Source organism: Juglans regia, chromosome 15, assembly GCF_001411555.2.
Source record: "Juglans regia cultivar Chandler chromosome 15, Walnut 2.0, whole genome shotgun sequence".
NCBI lineage: Eukaryota > Viridiplantae > Streptophyta > Magnoliopsida > Fagales > Juglandaceae > Juglans > Juglans regia.
In genome coordinates, this window is record NC_049915.1 from 4,130,838 (window position 1) to 4,142,977 (window position 12,140).

Below are 12,140 nucleotides of genomic sequence, written 5' to 3' on the forward strand. Positions count from 1 at the left end.
CTTAGGTAACTTCTCATAGGTAAATGGTACCCACAATTCCTGCTCATCCGGCGTTATCGTTCTCCCTCTAACTATCGCTTTCCTTATATCCATCTCAATTTTAACCTGCAAGTAATTTTCCCAACTAACATCATTCTCATGGGTGTCAACTTCTAGAACCTTACCCAGTGAGCTTCCAATATGTACCCTCGTCTAATATGTCATGCAAGCTAACGATAGATTGTGCATTTGCACCCACAATGATGCATAGTAGTTTATGTGATTTGGTTGAGTCACACCATCAAATGGTTTCAGTACAAACATTTGATTATCAAATAAACAATAGCAACCTTCCAAGACTCTAAACTTACCTCCCAGATTGGAGAAAGTGATAATAAAAGTATTCAAATGAATTTCTGTGAAAGTATGAGATTTACTTACTTTCCAAGTTTTGACCATGGTTGATCGGACTACCTCATTTCCCTTCGCCTGATTCAAGCACACCTTCCCAATCAGACTGCATTCTCCATGTTCTTAATTTTCTCAGAGTTACCGAGCTTAATGTTAATGGCTGAGTGTTCTTCTTCGTTTAGACTCAACTTCTCCCAAATCCCTTCCAGATCCTCCATCCTCCTCCACTACACCACTCACATGGTCAGCGACTTCACTACCCTCTAGTGTTAGTGGGACTAGAATCTTCTCCTGTTTTCGCACCTTAAGGACATTAGAGAAAGAGAAACTTGATGCACATTAATAAACAAATAAAAGGATGTAGTAAGCTAGTAACAATTAGCTAGTATTAATTATTAACAATCACCAGTATTAACTCTTGAGCTATGAGTATATCTAATTAATAATTATGTATAGTTTATAACTATTAACAATTGCTCTATTTATACAAATATACACCGTTAGAATTTATTCTAGTTATATACTACTATACTAGATAATAGATTGCTAGTATTACAATATATATAATATACACGGTACCTTACTCAAATATTAACTTGTCAACTACCTTAATATATATATGATGTGTTATGCTTACATATACTAGACTATAGCCTAATAATATTAAGTAATAAATACTATAAGTATATTATTATATAATAATTAACACTTATACTAGTATACTATTGAATATACTATAAGTTATAACCTATATATGTGCACATATATGTGTATATAATATAAGTATTTTTATAATATGTATGTACATCTCAGAGTCGGAAGTATTGTCGGAGCAAGAGGTCGATGTGAAGTTGAGGTAAAAAGTCGAAGGCAGTGGTCGGTGGTTAGAGTCAGTCAAAAAAGGTCACTGCCTTCAACTCTGACTCGGACACCATTTTTTTGGAGCTCCAACTCCGCACCAACGATACGGAATCGGTGTTAGAATTAAATTTTTAAATATTTTTTTTAGCCCTATCTCTATCAATTTTTGTTTTAATGGCACTATACCCACCTAGTGCCCAATATATTGAATGTTCAATCTCAAATTGTAAACACGGAAGGACAACCTAAGCTACACTAAACATTAAAACGTGCACTAAAGTCAATGATTTAAATAGCCTCAAAACAAAATTATTTTAATATCCCCAACAAAAAAAAAAAAAAAAATTAAAGCAATGGCATCGTGGACATTTGTTTTAGAACGAGGATTGCTCAAGTGAATAATTAAGTAGTTTTAAAATATATCTTATATCAATAAATATAACAAAAATAATTTTTAGATAATCGGCCAATAATTACTTCTTATATCTTATGTCATGGCTCGTGTCATATCATCGGCCAATAATTATTTGTTGTTAATATATACTATAGTTCAAAGTAGTAACCAAATCCTCTCCTCTCTCCCATTTAATTTGTTTTTTCTTTAGGTATTGGATATCATCTCTCCTCTTCCCTCGTATCGAACTTCATCAAGAAAATGAGTTGGTGGTGGGCTGGAGATATTGGCGCTGCCAAGGTTAGATTTTTTATTTTTTGAATACGGAGGTAGGGTTCCAATCCTGATTTTCTATTTAAAAAATCGGGTCATAGATTACCATTAAACTATTGACTTGTCATATGATCTCTTTCTTTCTATGATGTTCTTTTTAATCTTTTTTAGTTTGGTTCATGGGTGGCTCAATGCATACTCATGTGGCCTAAGGCAAACAAGTCAAAATGATATTATTTTTTAAAAACTTTAATATAATATTTTAATAAATTCTTCAACTAAGTATAATATAAATAAAACAGACATTATGATTTTATAGTATGCAATTTTTTTTTTGTTAAAGTTTCAAAATTAGAATACATCTTTTCCAAATCATCATTATCTAAAGCTTGGAATTTTTAAGTTCCCAAATTTCTTACTCCATTCTCATTTAAGTATCTAAAATAACTACACTACTATTTTATGAGAGGTACCGTTTTTGGACATGTTGCTTTGATTTATTTAGAATTGATTGCAAACAATTAAAAGAATATATGAGATGTGTTAATTATAATACTAAATTGTTTTTAATATCTCTTTTATGTAAATTTTATTTTTTAAAAAAGAATATAAATATCCGTTCTCAATGATTTTTAACAAAATAAGGGTTGTTTTCAATTTCTTTTTTAAATAGAAAAATTATTTGCATCAACCTACTGTTGACTATAGCCGTAACACACTTAATGTGTTGAGTTAAAAAAAAAATCAAAAGACACCACGTTAGGTGTGTGGAGAGTGCAAGCTCATGTATAGCCGGGCTCTTTTGAATAAACATTTAGGCAGGCGCCTCAATCGCCTTGTCTTTGAGTAGCCTCTGAACTATTATTTTGGTTTTAACATGAGTTGAGATGCGATAAGTTGGTATGAAAGTTAAAAATTAAAAATTAAAAATTAAATAAAATATTATTAAAATATTATTTTTTAATATTATTATTATTTTAAATTTTAAAAAAATTAAATTATTTATTATAATTTATATAAAAATTATAACGATCAGATGAATTGAGATGAGGCGGAAAAATTTTTAATCCAAACCGGACCTTAGGATATTTTGGGTACATGGGTTGGGCTTTGTTTATTATATTTGTGGTAAAAATTTATAAAATTTTTATTAATAAGATGAAATCAACTCAAATCTTCCATACATTCTCTCGAAGTTGTCGCTGATTCGTTTTGCAGAAGAAATTCGAGGAAGATGAGCAACCGAAAAGCTTCCAGAGTGTGTGGCTGGTGATTGGCTGTTAGGGTGCTGTTGAGGATTTGTATGATGTAAATGAGGATGGGGAAATAATGAGTTGTAATCGTTGGGGTTGTATGGCAGAATTGCGTATGAAGTGTTTGTAAAAATGAGGAAATGAAATAAGGAAGATGAAGATGATAGAAAATGGTCACGCCTTGAGAATTCGAGGTCCCAATTCCTCCAAAGAAACACTACAATACTGCTCCAAGTTTGTCCGAATACCCACTACTCTGTCCTTGCATCCCTTTACAGCCATCATCCTAACAGAATTTGGTGTAAAGACATACTTGACCCTTAACAAACTACTTCTAGAACTTGTAAATTAAAAGAGACGTGGACCACATTTTATTACAACAGAAATTAAAGAAACGTAAAGTAAATGCCCAGCTTTATCCTTATTAGAACGGCACCGTATGGCTGGTCATTAAACGGCACCGCATCAGCCTTAACTTCATCCTTCAAGACTTCACTTCGACACCTTAGTTCTGCCCGACAACCTATGTTGCTTCGTCCACCTTCGTCTCCTCTGGCTGCGCTTTCTAATCCTTCCCGAGCTGGACTATAACATTCTCCCCCACTTAAAGAACCTTGCCCACAAGGTGGGGATAAAGTCCTTGAAGCTTCCACAACGGTTCCCACGTGCTATCCTCGGATGAAGCCCCCGACCATTTCACCAGTACCTCGGTCAGCGCCCTGTTCCCTTGCCGTTTAAGGCGTCGATTGAGTATGAGTTCTGGCTCCGGTTGAAGATCCCCATGTTTATCAGTCGGAGGAAGAGTTGGTAAGGGTTGTATCTGAAACCCTAGCTTTTTTTTCAAGCAAGAGACATGGAATACCGGATGGATTCTTGAAGATGGCGGTAGATCCAGACGATAGGCTACAGTTCCGATTTTTTGCAATACTTGGAAAGGCCCGAAAAATCTCGGCGAAAGCTTCAGATTCCTTCGGAGGGCCACTGATTTCTGGCGATAAGGTTGCAAGCGCAGGTAAACCCAATCACCCACTTCGAAGTTTCTTTCGGTTCTTTTACGGTCAGCAAACAACTTCATGCGATTTTGAGCCCACTCTAAATTTTCTTTTAACAGTTCCTTAATGTTTTCTCTAGACTTCAGGAGTTGATCAACAGCATCGGTGGAGGAGGTTCCTGGAATGTACGATAAGAGTCGGGGAGGACAATACCCGTATAATGCTTCGAAAGGTGAGAGCTTGGTTGCTGTGTGATATGAACTGTTGTAACTCCATTCGGCCATAGATAACCACTGACTCCAGTTCTTTTGTTTAGTGCCAGTATAGCACCTTAAATAAGTCTCAAGACACTTGTTGAGTGCTTCTGTCTGACCATCCGACTGAGGATGGTAAGCTGAGCTAAAACTCAGTGTGGTCCCTTGTAGTGTAAATAAAGTCCGCCAAAAGGAACTTAAGAATATTGTGTCCCGATCTGAAACAATCGTTTTAGGGAGACCATGGAGTTTAAATACCCCATCCAGGAAGATTTGAGCCACCTGTTGTGCAGTATAGGGATGTGCTAGGGCAAAAAAATGTCCATATTTGGTGTAGCGATCCACTACCACCAAGATAACACTGAAACCATTAGATAGGGGTAACCCTTCAATAAAGTCTAGGGCAATGTCTGACCAAGCTTGGCTCGGTATGGGAAGAGGTTGCAATAGCCCGGGAACAGGCACGGTTTCGGTCTTGTTGACTTGGCAAATATCGCATTCTCGAATCATCTGCTTTATGTCTCTCTTCATTCCTTGCCAGAAAAAATCCCTTTTTGCCCTTTGGTATGTCTTGAGGTACCCCGTATGGCCCGCATGAGGATTTTCATGAATATAGTGGAGGACTTTATGTTTGAAATCAGAGTCATGTACCACCACAATACGACCTCGCTTTAAAATAATACCTTGTTGAATAGAGTATCCCTTAGGCACCTCTAACTTGTTCTGCAACTTGTCCAGCAAGGCCACCATCGCGGCTGAGGAAGAATAACTCCGCTTTAGTTCCGTTAGCCAATCCGGTGTGGGAAATGATACCATGGCTAAACACCCCTCCTCTTGTTCCATATCTTCATCCCTTCTTGAAAGGGCATCCGTGACTTTATTCTCCTTGCCTTTTTTGTATTCGATGGAGAAATCATAGCCCATGAGCTTTGTAAGCCATTTTTGCTGGGCTGCCGTGCCTATTTTCTGCTCAAGTAGAAACTTCAAAGCTTGTTGGTCAGTCTTAATAATGAAAGATTGACCCAACAAGTAAGGCATCCATCGTTGCACTGCCGTGACTAAGGCTAATAGTTCTTTTTCATATGTGGACAGCAACAGCGCTTTCCCTTTTAATGCCTTACTCATATAAGCCACCGGTCTTCGTTCCTGCATTAAAACAGCACCCATACCCACTCCACAAGCATCACATTCAATTGTAAAAGGCTTAGAAAAATCAGGAAGTGTTAAAACAGGGGGATATGAAACTGCCTCTTTTAGGTGGTTAAAAGCTTGGGTTGCCTCATTGGTCCAGCTGAAAGAGTTCTTTTTTAATAGAGCAGTAAGAGGTGCTGCAATGATGCCATAGTTTTTTATGAACTTCCGGTAGTAGCCCGTTAGTCCAAGAAACCCTCTTAAGGATTTCAGATTCTTTGGCATAAGCCATTTCAGCATCGAACCAATCTTTGACCCATCGGTTTGCACTCCTTCCGCGGAAATAACATGGCCCAAATAATTAACTTCCTTAACCCCAAAACTACATTTTGATTGCTTGGCAAATAGCTGGTTGTTCTGTAATAAGTCAAGAACTTGCTGCAAGTGGATTAAATGATCTTCCCACGTCCTGCTGTAAATGAGTATATCGTCAAAAAATACCAGGACAAACCGCCTCAAAAATGGGCGAAAAACCTCGTTCATCAAGCCTTGAAAAGTGGCGGGGGCATTGGTTAGTCCGAAAGGCATTACTAAGAACTCGTAATGTCCTTCGTGCGTGCGAAACGCTGTTTTTTCAACATCTTCTGGTACTACACGAATCTGGTGATAACCGGATCGTAAATCTAATTTTGAAAACACCACAGCACCAAACAACTCATCCAGCAGTTCATCTATGACAGGTATTGGAAATTTATCCTTTACCGTGTGCTGGTTTAAAGCCCTATAGTCAATACACAATCTCCAACTCCCATCCGCCTTGCGGACTAACAAAACAGGTGAAGAAAAGGGGCTGGAACTCGGCCGTATGACTCCTGAATTCAAAAGATCCTTCACTATATTTTCAATTTCTGACTTTTGGTAATGGGGGTAACGGTAGGGTCGAGTAGAAATTGGTGGGGTACCTTCTTTTAAAATTATTTTATGATCTTGGAGCCGTGAAGGTGGAAGACCTTTAGGCTCGGCAAATACTGTAGCAAATCTGTCCAACACTGCCTGTAAGTCTCCTCTTAGTGTATCTTGAGAATTCTCACTAGCTTCAGAAAGTAATTGCAAGAATAACCCCCTGCCCTTAGTCACTTCAGTTTTCAACCATTTAGAACTACCTTCAAATGACAAGGTGCTAAGTGGAATACCCCATAGGCAAACGTTCTTGCCATCATAAAAAAATTTCATGGACAATTTTGAGAAATCCCACATAATCAGGCCCAAAGTTTTAAGCCATTGTACTCCCATTACAACATCACAACCACCCAATGATAATAGAAAAAATGATGATGAGAACGTGTTACCTTGCACTGACAAGTCCAAGTTGCTGCATCGACCCGTGCTGTTCATAGTTTCCCCATTAGCTATGCGAACTGAAAGTTGGGTCGAACCTTCCACTTGAAGTTTAGCTTGTTTGGCAATGGAGGGTTCTAGGAAGTTATGAGTACTCCCGGAATCAACCAATATCACCACTGAAATGCCCTTAATCCGCCCAGCCAAACGCATGGTGTTCGCATTTGGGGTTCCCGCTATTGCATAGAGTGAAATTGCAGGGGCCCCATCTGAAGTAGGATCTCCCTTATCATTGCTGTCTTTAGAATCATAAAATTCTTCTTCTATCTTGTCATCCGTAGTCTCTTCTTCTCCTTGAAGTAAATAGAGCTTAGGTTGCTTACAAACATGAGTAGGGTTCCATTTCTCGTCACAATGGTAACATAAGCCTTTTCGGCGTTTCTCATCCATTTGCATCGATGAGACTTTCTTTGTTGGTGCATAAGGAACTAAGGCTTTAGAATTACCACCACTATGCTGTCCATGAAAATGACCCCCTTCCTTTTGAACAAACTGATGTGAATCACCCGATGGTCTCCATGGTCTTCTAGTGCTCAATAAGTATTCCTCCTGGATTTTTGCTAGTCCAAAGGCTGCATTCAAGTTAATCGGACTAAGCATCCGAATAGGGAGGCGGATTTCATCCTTTAAGCCGCTTAGAAAACAGCTTAATTTGTGATGTTCAGGAAGGCCTCTTAGCCTATTCGACAAAGACTCAAATTGAGCCTTATAAGCTGCTACTGTGGTGGTTTGTTTTAAGCGTGTTAACGCTTCCATGGGGTCGTCATACGCTGTGGGACCAAAGCGTATCTGTAGTGCCCTAGTGAAAGTTTCCCAGTTATTAAAAAGAGCACTCTCAAGTGCATCTTGATACCAAATGAGTGCCTCACCATTCATGTGATAGGATGCCATCAATAGTCGTTGTGCTGGTGGTGTTTGGTGATATTCAAAATAATGATGTGCTTTAAATACCCATGCTGCAGGATTCCCACCTTCAAAATTTGGAAATTCCATGCGGACGCCCCTGTGAGAGTTCCTCCGTCCTTCATGAAGTTCCAGGTCACGTTCATGATACTGCTCTCGGTGATGAGTCTGGTTGGCCACAACAGTCCTCATCATATCGGCCATTTGAGCAAGTTGGTCCCGAATGTCCTGGAGCTGCTCTTCGTGGGTGTCTACCTGTTGCTGCAGAAGTTCTTGCTGGTGCTTGGACCGTGTTCCATCAGCCATTGGATCGATGGTCTCTGGTACCAATTTGTTAGGGTGCTGTTGAGGATTTGTATGATGTAAATGAGGATGGGGAAATAATGAGTTGTAATCGTTGGGGTTGTATGGCAGAATTGCGTATGAAGTGTTTGTAAAAATGAGGAAATGAAATAAGGAAGATGAAGATGATAGAAAATGGTCACGCCTTGGGAATTCGAGGTCCCAATTCCTCCAAAGAAACACTACAATACTGCTCCAAGTTTGTCCGAATACCCACTACTCTGTCCTTGCATCCCTTTACAGCCATCATCCTAACAGAATTTGGTGTAAAGACATACTTGACCCTTAACAAACTACTTCTAGAACTTGTAAATTAAAAGAGACGTGGACCACATTTTATTATAACAGAAATTAAAGAAACGTAAAGTAAATGCCCAGCTTTATCCTTATTAGAACGGCACCGTATGGCTGGTCATTAAACGGCACCGCATCAGCCTTAACTTCATCCTTCAAGACTTCACTTCGACACCTCAGTTCTGCCCGACAACCTATGTTGCTTCGTCCACCTTCGTCTCCTCTGGCTGCGCTTTCTAATCCTTCCCGAGCTGGACTATAACATTGGCGTGACTGGAATCGTGGGCAACAGCCTAGCTGAAACTCTCCTCGAGGGAGAGAGCTCTCTCCGACACCCCAGGTGGGCCATGGAAGGTCTACGGCGTGGCTCGCCGGCCGCGTCCCGACTGGAACGCCGACCACCCGATCGAGTACATCCAGTGCAACGTCTCGGATCCGGAGGATACCCAAGCCAAGCTTTCTCCCTTGACCGATGTCACCCACATCTTCTACGTCACCTGGACCAGCCGACCGACCGAGGCCGAGAACTGTGAGGCCAACGGCGCCATGTTGTGCAACGTGCTCCGTGCGGTGATTCCGAACGCGCCTAATCTCCGCCAATCCTCCTTTCACGGAGGACCTGCCCGATTGGACATGCCGAATTTCTATCACACTCTCGAAGATATTCTGTTTGAGGAGGCCGACAAAAAACAGGGCTTGACTTGGTCCATTCACAGACCCAACCTCATATTCGGGTTCTCGCCGTATAGCTTGATGAACCTCATCGGCACCCTCTGCGTGTACGCCGCTATATGCAAGCACGAGCGGCTCCCTTTGAAATTCCCTGGCACCAAAGCAGTATGGGACTGTTACTCGGTGGCTTCGGATGTGGATCTTATTGCCGAGCAGCAGATATGGGCGGCCGTGGATCCGTATGTTAGGAACGAAGCATTTAACTGCAACAACGGGGACGTGTTCCGGTGGAAACACTTATGGAAAGTGTTGGCTGAGCAATTTGGGATTGAGGATTATGGATTTGAAGAGGGTGAGAAACTGAGCCTAGTGGAGATGATGAAGGGCAAGGATGCTGTTTGGAAGGAGATTGTAAGGGAGAATCAACTGCAACCTATGAAGTTGGAAGAAGTTGGGTTGTGGTGGTTTGGAGACCTGAATATGGGAGAGGAATCTCGAATCGATAGTATGAACAAGAGCAAGGAGCATGGATTCTTGGGGTTCAGGAACTCCAAGAATTCCTTCATTTCCTGGATAGATAAGTTGAAAAGCCACACAAGATTGTGCCTTGAGATCAAGTGAAGTCATGAATAGGCCAATGTTTCTGGAGTTGTCTGCTTCATCTTTGTTGCGAATTGAATGTTCTGCTGCTCATGTTCTTCAATAATAAAAGCATGAACGAAAACAGTATCCTATTGCATTTCATGGAGAAAGATTGATTAATAAGCTCCTAAGGTTATCCTTGAATGGCAAGTTTATTGAGTAAGAAAATAACATATATATATATATATATATATATATAAGTCTAGGCCTGCACATTGGCCTGCCCGAGAACTATTTTGGCCCGACCCGACTTGGCCCGCAATCTTGCCCGAAAAAAAAAACTGTAATTTTTTAAAAAAAAAAAAAATACTTATCATCAGCCCTTGAAGGTTATCATTATCTGAATATAAAGCATTTTTTAAGTCACTTTCTCAAGAAATAATAATCATAGTTGAGAGTATTCAGATCACAGATGATATAACAAAGTCAGCATTACTTAACAGTAACACTGCTTGGCAAGAGGGCTGTACTGTTTCTATACAAAGAAAGGAAACAAATTATTTGTTCTGTGCAAGAATGAGAGCAAGAGGATTCGAAATATAATAATTTTTTTAATCATTACAATTTTTTTAATAATTACATTTAATTGTTATAAATTTTTTTTAAATTTATACATAAAATATAATAAATAATTTAATTTTTTTAAATTCTAATATATCGGAATATTACAAGTTTATTAGCAATTAAAAATTAATATTTAAAAAATAAATAAATATAAAAAAATTATTAAAATATATATAAAAAAATATAGATAAGTTAATATATAGTACATGATCAAAGTCATTAATTACAATAAAAAAAAAGTACGTTTAAATTGATCATTTTGCATTAAGCAAAAAAAACATGTGATTATTGGGATGGTCGAAGTCATTTTGCATTTGTACGCAAAATTAATAAACTATCCCTTTTGGTAAGTGAGATAAGAAAGAAAAACGAGACGTGGCATACAGACGTACACGCATAAAACCTCGAGATATCAATTCGTTTGTGACAGAATCTTCAAATTATTAAAGTCAATTTGAAAGATAGATCATAATTTAACTCTACATTAGTACGTGGCAAAAAATACTATTTATAAGTCGATGTGATAGCTCTATAGTAAAATATTTACGTAGCATAATTTTTAGACTTTTAAATTTAAATCTTATAAATTAAATTTTACCTAATGTAAATAATGTACTTTATACACCAATTTAAAAATATAATAATTGTTATGTAGCAATCAAAACGAATGAAAACTAGGCTAGTTTGGTTACATAAATCTATCTCATCTCATCTCATATAATCATTACAACTTTATCAAATTTACAAATAAAATATAATAAAAAATTTAACTTTTTCAAATTTTAAAATAAAAATTAACATACAAATGAGTCTTTTCATTTTTATTGTTGTAAGCAGAACATGTGTAAAAGTTTGGGGGCCGACAACAATGAAGTTTCTAATTTGTTGTAGAGAAGTTGGGTGCCGATCAAGAACACAGTCAGGCAGATTAGTGGACAACTTGGGTTGGGAAAGGAATGGAAAGACTAACGGAAGGGAGAGACTCTCCCCCTTCTCTCTAAAACCTCTCCAAATCGAAACTAGCTAGAGGGGTTGGGAGCCTTGGCTACTTCTCTCCCTCCCTCCCTCCCTTCCCTTATGCCCAAAATCTCCTTTCTGTATTTTTTGATTTTGTTTTGTGTTTTTCCAGGTCAATAAGGGAGAAACATCGATTTGTGATTTTTCGGTGACCAAAAGCCTACACGCATCCCACCATGGTGTTCCTCAACTGCCGATCTTCCAGACTACCGAACGCAACTCCAAACGAAGCGGCGGGTAGCACGCACACAATGGTTGAATGAGAGTGTATGGCTTTCACGTGCCACCACGAGAAGCTTTATGCTGAAGCCACGCGCGGTGCTTTTGGGGCTAGCAACTTTGAGATTTTCAAGATCAACCGTTGGGCATACTTCCAAAGTGGCACGTGTGCTTCACGCACCACTATAGCCCCTTGCCCAATGTTTTTTTTAGTCCTTTTTTTTAAAAAAAGAAAGAAATAGGCATTTGAATTTAGTGTCCATAACAGAAAAAGTCTCGCTCCTCCTTTGGAGAATAGTGGGTGGTAGTACTCTTCCTCCTTGGGAGGACGGATTGTGATAGTACTTATCTTCTTTTGCAAAGCGCTTTTCTCTATGTCAGGAGAAAGTTTATAAAAGTTAAGACAATATCCGTCATAAAGTTTATGGACTGGGGAGCCGTAAATAGATGAATAATTTGGCTTGTAATCTGGGTTTCTACCTGTATTGACTAGTCACAACTGTAACTTCGGTTTCATTGAATGAAATGAAATCTATTTTCA

The 12,140-nt window shown here is 38.8% G+C and overlaps 1 pseudogene; it reads left to right on the forward strand.

Annotated features, from left to right (window-relative positions):
- The first annotated feature begins 1,852 nt into the window (after positions 1-1,852).
- On the forward strand, positions 1,853-9,922 carry LOC109002734 (annotated as a pseudogene).
- The last annotated feature ends 2,218 nt before the right edge of the window (positions 9,923-12,140 follow it).